This window comes from Vombatus ursinus, unplaced genomic scaffold (assembly GCF_900497805.2).
Source record: "Vombatus ursinus unplaced genomic scaffold, bare-nosed wombat genome assembly UNPS02014833.1, whole genome shotgun sequence".
Taxonomy (NCBI): Eukaryota; Metazoa; Chordata; class Mammalia; order Diprotodontia; family Vombatidae; genus Vombatus; species Vombatus ursinus.
In genome coordinates, this window is record NW_020954611.1 from 10146661 (window position 1) to 10153695 (window position 7035).

The 7035-nt window shown below is 41.2% G+C and overlaps 1 protein-coding gene across 3 annotated transcripts in view; it reads left to right on the top strand.

The window, feature by feature from the left end:
• The window catches only part of PDE6C (phosphodiesterase 6C), an 80395-nt gene that overhangs the window by 61931 nt on the left and 11429 nt on the right, over window positions 1–7035 (top strand). The window lies entirely within an intron of this gene.

The window sequence follows — 7035 nt, forward strand, 5'->3', positions numbered from 1 at the left end:
AAAGAAAGAAAGAAAGAAAGAGAAGCAAGCAAGAAAGAAAGAAGCAAGAAAGGAAGAAAGAAAAGAAGGAAGGAAGGAAGGAAGAAAAGAAAAGAAAGGAAGGAAAGAAAGAGGGAAAAATAATAAGGTTGATTTATTTTACACGATGAGAAGAACATACCTCTTTGCTCTGAACATAGGTAGAGAAAGTGATTGGCCAAGGAGACATCACTGAATAGCAGAAATGACCAGAAGCTTTGAGCCAGAAAGTTTGGGCTCCATTTCGAAATGCCATTTAAAACCTGAGTTTTAAGTAACTTTGGTTAAGTCACTTCCCCTTTTTGGACCTAAATTTCTTTATCCGTAAAATTAGGAGGTTTGACTAGATAATCTCTAAGATCCCTTTTTTTCTCTCATCTTTTGTGATTGTGTGATTATAAGGATGTTGCCATGCTCTATCAGTCCCAAGATATTTCTCCCACGTTAGCTTATCATGGTGCCATCTGGCATTGACCTGACCATAAATACTCACCAGCAGAATCAAGATGTCAGATTACAGGTCAAAAGCAGTGATGAGGCAAACAAGGTCCCCTTTATCATCCATGCCAAATGACACCTTGGAAGATGTGATAGCCCTTGCTGCTTTATATTTAGGTTTGCAAATTCAGCATTCAAGAGGCTAATGAGGAATTCTCAGTTTCATAAAGAAGATATGGCCTATATCAAATAGTCATCAAAATAACTCTAACATTATTTAAAACTATTCTTCATAATAGCATTTTAAAGTTTTAAATGACAAAAAAAAACAACAGAACTTTGCCTAGAAATCCCTGGCTAAATGCTGTTAGAGATTTAGCAAAGACTAGCAAAAATAGAATTGAACCATTCATCAGAAGAAAAGTAGGGATTTCTTGTTCCTTTTCAGAAGTAATCTGTAATGACCAATGGGCAAAACAAAGGTCTCTTTTATCCCTACTTCTCTTCAAACTTTACCCTAATGACATGATTAAAAGCTATCTGGTCTAGAGTTTTTCCTTTAATTACTTCTTAGAAAATCCCTTCTCTTTCGTATGCTGGAAAAAGTCCTAGAAGTTTTTGACACATGTAGATACTAAACCCAATCCATGACTGCTGCGAAGATGAATCTTTTGATATTAATCATTTTTAAAAGGGATAACACAGAGTGAGGAGAGGAAAAACACAGCTTTCAATGGGCTATAATATTCTATAGATCAACCAGGACTGAGTATTTAAAGAGTTAGGTTTCTATTTCATAGAAACACTTCTTGGAAATGACATGGAAAGACAGTGGAAGACATTGCTCTTCAAACCATGATGGCTACACACTGAAATCATGTAAAAAGTGACTATTTAATTGATACTGGGCTAAAGCTCTTCCTCAGTAAAGCAGTGACCCAAATTATTTATGGAGTAGAGGTCTGAGAATTGGACAAAGCCAGATTACAAATCTGTAAACCCTATAAAATAATTTTCTAAAAAATTCTTACATTTGCCCCTGGATGTCATAAAGCCTCTAATCTGATTAGATGTTGAGTCACCTTTATTAAAGGCTGAGTTTGTGTGACTTTTGATCAAATACCTAAAGAAAATGAAATTTTTTCTTAAGAATCATTTTTCAGAATTCTGTAATACTATGGGGATGGGGGAGTTCCATAAGTGTTTTTTGTCATAGACCCTTTTGGCACTCTGGTAAAGCCTATGGAGCCATTCACCAAATAATGCTTTTAAAGCAATAAAATAAAATACATAGGATTACAAAGGAAACCAATTATATTGAGATACACTTAGTTCTCTCTCTCTCTCTCTCTCTCTATATATATATACATATACATACATACATATACATACATACATATATGTGTGTGCTTCTCTCTATATATACATACATACATACATATATACATGTGTGTGGAGAGAGACAGAGAGACAGAGAGAGAAGAAGAAGAGAGAGCACTTGGATATCTCACATTAAGAACTATAGAATCTGAAGGGGACGAGATTTATAAGCATCATAGAAAGCTTCAACTTTATTCAAGACCTGAATTTATAGCCCCTATTGCCCAATGAACCAGTATCTGGGAAGCCTTTCAGCAAGAGTAAAAATCAATTCAATTCAATTCCTTCCATGTTACCTTTTATTCTGCTCCATGTTTCTGAAGTCATGCCAATAGCTTCTTTTTTTGTTTGGTTTTTTGTTTGGTTTTTTGTTTGTTTGTTTTTTATTTTTTTATTGAGGCAATTGGGGGTAAGTGACTTGCCCCGAGTCACACAGCTAGGAAGTGTTATGTGTCTGAGGCCAGATTTGAACTCAGGTGCTCCTGACTCCAGGGCCGGTGCTCTATCCACTGCGCCACCTAGCTGTCCCCAATGCCAATAGCTTCTTGAAAAAATGCAAACTGGTATCTATTCTGGAACAATAAAAGAAAAAGTCAATTATTTACTGTCCAACATGGAAGTGCTCTTAACTATATGCACTAAACTCTTAAAAAAAAGCAGAGCTTAAGTATTTTTTTTTAGATATGTGGTTTAAAAGGGCGTGCTGGTCTGATGATCAGACCATGTAAGTGCACGTAAGTGCAAACACAAGTTTGCAAATGGGGAAGAGCCCCATTATTCCTCCAGTTCTGACTGGGTATCTCTGGTAGGGGTACCATCCTAGGCATACTGGAATTTGGAGGAGCACTTGTTTCATAAACATATTTGAATCTCAAAAGCTAGCCTGGCCCATACTGATGACACCTGAGATACAGGATTAAACAAGTAATACTTTTTCTCTAATAAATACAGGTGCTGCACTGAGTTTGGCATGCCAAACTTAATAGTGTCAAATTTAAATAAAACACACATCTATTGTAGGTGTAGATCTTGAGGAGGATGGGAAGAAGCATTTATTAAGCACCCATTTATTAAACATTTTACAAATATTATCTCCCTTGATCTTCACAACAACACTGGGAGTTAGGTACTATTATTATCCCCATTTTATGGCTGAGGAAACTAAGGCAGCCTTAGGTTAAGTGACTTGCCCAAGGTCACACAGCCAGTAGGTGTCTGAGTTCCTATTCAAACTCAGGTCTTCCTGACTCCCAGTCCAATGTTCTATATTCTCCTAGATGCCTGGAAAATAAAAAGTTTCAATAAGACACAATCTCCAGTTTACAATCTAGGGCAGTGGGAGAGGAGAAGTGGTGATAGAAGGAAGGGGGAATAAGATAGAAAAACACAAGCAATTAACTATTAGAGAGTTGAAAAACCACATTGCTGGTTGAAAGGGAATCAGGGAAAATTATCATGGAAAATGCATATGAAGTGGGCTTTAAGAGATGGCTAGGAAGTCAGCAGGGAAGGAGGGGAAGAGAGGATATTTCAGGCAAAGAGCAGTTTAGTTTCTCTATGTAAGAAAGCAATATGAAATAAAATTAACAAGATGGAGTGGCCCAAGCTTGGCACCAAAGAAGGGATATGAGAAAGTATCTCCCTCTGCTTCTTTGCAGAAGTAGGGGACAGTAAGTGTGGAACACTGCATACAACATCAATCTTGTCTGATACATTGGTTAGTTTTGCAGAACTTTTTTTCCTTTTTCCACTAAAAAAAAATCTGTACTTTAGGAGATGTATCCCCTCTCAGAGAAGAGATGCTTTGGGAAGTGTATGTGATATAAAAACAAATAAACAAAAAAACTATTTTTAAAAGAAGAAGGAGTGATACTGAATGAAGGGAAAAAACTCCCAGCACATTTAAATTGTTCAAGATGGGAGGGATGCTGCTATGCATGTCCTCTAGGGAAGATAGCAAGGGGCTTAGATGGGCAATTTCCTTCTGCCCTAAAGTGACTTCCCTCTGCACCAGAAGGCTTTCACTTCCTGCTGTACCTGCCTCATGTCCAGTCATGGGTAAGAAGAGGAACAAGGCCTTCCTTTGAGCCCAGGCCTTCCATCTCTTGTGTGCATGTCCCCTGAAGGGGCTAGAATCAAGCAGAGGGATTTCTATCTGTACCAGGCCCTTGAGGATAGAGGAAGAGGCAAGCTGGTGGGGAGCAAGGACTTCCGTCTCCTGCTGCACCACTTTCTGGCTAACTTTGGAGGGAAGAGAAGTAGTGAAATGGCATCTCCTGTATGACCACCTGACTGTGTGCTTTCCATCTTGTGCTGCACTTTTCTTCCACCTCCTCTGAGAAGAAGACTGGCACCTTCCATTCAATGATCAACATTCTTACACCTAGTCAGACTCTACACATCCCAATAGTTCTACATCAGTGCCCAAACCCCATTCCCCACCCTTCACCACCTCATTCCTTATTCCCATTTTCCTCAACCCTTTTACCCCAAAGTTGCAATCAAATGCCACTCACCCCTTCCCCTGTGCCTTCTAGAATGCCTGTTCCATAGATAACAAACTTCTCTTCATCTTAAAATTTTTCCTCTCCCACTCTGTCTTCTAGCAGTTATTGAAACCTGACTCCCCCATGATGACACCACCTACTTGGCCACCATTTCCACTACTGGCTGCACCTTTGCTCACTGGTTGAGGGTGGGGGTCAGAGGGAGGGAAGGTTGGAATGTTCCATGCTCCTCATTGCCACTCCCAGGTTTTCCAGCTACCTCCATTACTCTCCTCCTTTGAGGTTCATGCAATTCATATCTACCAATCAATCAAAAGCCTTCCTTCCTCAATAAGTTTCATTCACAATTTTTCTTTTTTCCGACTCTTGCCTTCCTACTTGGAAACTTCAATATACACATTAACCCTCCCTCAAATGCCTTAACCACTCAGTTCCTCAACCTGTTTATTTCCCATGACCTACTCCTCTACCACACCTTAACCATACACCGCAAATGTACCGCTTCTATTTTCAGAAACTTGGAAAACCCTTTATCTGGTTTTCCACCTCTTTCTCTGACTTCCTTTACCAAATACTAATTTTTATCTGCTTTGGGACCTCCCAGCCCACCTCCCCTGAACTAGACGCTTTCTCCTCTTCTCCACATCTTGACTCCTTGTTGAACCAGTTTAACTCTACACTAGTTTCTTCTCTTGAGTCCCTAAACCCCTCGTATCAACAATTGCAGACCGTCAAGCTCCTGCCTTAGAAGTGATCTTCGAACATTCATCGCCTTCACTTTTACACATGCTAGCTGAACAAAGGTGGAAGAAAGAAACCACACAACCATTCTAATTGGGTCCATTACATATTCATGTTACACAGCCTTAACTGGGCCCTCACTGTGGCCATACAGCGCTACTATAGCTCCCTCATCAACTCCCACTGTCCACGGTGGCTCTTCCAAACCTTCCATCCCTCTTCAAACTTCCCAGGGCTTTCCCTACTCTCCTCCTCTCAGCTGAAAACCTTGCTTTGTGTTTTACTGAAAAATTAAGGCCATTGACTAGGAGCTCCCCCTTTTCTCCTCTTCCTCATGTCATATTACTCCTGGGCCTTCTGCCACTCTCTCGTCCTTCACCCCTGTCTCACATGAGAAAGTGACCTTACTCCTTAACTAGGCTAATGCTTCTATCTGCACAAGCAATTTCATTCCAACCTGACCTCTCAGGTCAAACCCCATGTATCTAAGTGCTCTGAACCTTACATTTCCTGGGGGTTGTCCCCTGAAGAAAGGCTGCTTGGGGCCAGGCCAGGCATCTTCCATATGCCCCAAAGCTAGCCCTTCCATCTGCACCAGCACAAGGCATCTGCCACCTCCTGCTGCCAGCCCAGTCTCCCAACAGGGATGTAGATAACATTCTGTGTAAAGAGCAGCCCTCCCTTCAAATTTAGGCTTCCCACCTTCTGCTGCACTTGTCCTTTGAGGGAGTGGCTCCCTTTACTCAAAGATGAACATTTTCATACCTAGTCATGCCCATCATATCCCAGTGCTTCTGAACTCCTGTAGATCACCATCCAAAACACATTCCTCACCCATTACCACCCGCTTCCTCATTCCCAACCTCCTCAACCCCCCCACCCCAAAGTTTTATCCTAACACCACCCAGATCTTCCACTGTGCCTTTTGGAATACCTGTTCCATAAACAACAAATTTCCCTTCATCTTAAATCTATTACTCTCCCACATCTTTCATCTACTAGCTCTTACTGAAACCAGACTTCATCCTGATGATACAGCCTCCATGGCTACCCTTTCCAGTATTAGCTGCACCTTCACTCATTCTCCTCACTCAATGACCAAGGCGGAGGACTTGGAATGCTCCTTTCACCACATTGCCACTTCCATGTTCTCCTCCTTCCTTTATCACTCAATAATCTCTCTTCCTTTGAGGTTTGTGCTATTCATACCTACCCATACATCCAATCAAAATTCTGGTAGTTGTTTTCTATAGACCCCCATGTTATTCTTCTTCCTTCCTCAATGGCTTATAATTGTTCTCTTCTCCCCAATTCCTGCCCTCACACCAGGGGACTTCAACATACATATTAATTCTCCCTCAAATACCCTAACTGCTTAGTTCTTCAACCTATTCATTTCCCATGAACTCCTCCTCTACCCAACCTCAGCCCCACACAAAGACGATCATATCCTTGCTCTCACTGTCACCCACAAATGTACCACCTCCACATTCAAGAATTCTGAAATCCCCTCATCTGACCGTAATCTATTGGCTTTTTACTTCTTTCTGCCTATCCTTATCAAACCCTATTCTTCATACATACCATGACCTCCAATCCCTTGACACCCTAGTTATCTACCAGACCATCCCCCCTCCACTAGCCACTTTCCTCTTCTCCCCATCATGACTCCTTGAATCAATTCAACTCTACCCTGACCTCCTCTCTTGAATCCCCAGCCCCTTTATCATAGCGCTGATGATGCCCACCCAAACCTCAGCCTTGGATCAGTCCCTGCATTTGTTGCTTGTGCTCCTGCATATGTGCTGCTGAACAAAGGTAGAGAAAATCATGCAATCATTCTGACTAGGCCCACTACAAATTTAAGTTATGTAACCTCAATTGGGCCCTCATTGACTCTAGGCGATACTACTATAACTCCCTTATCAACTCTCTATCCCACTCTCCACAG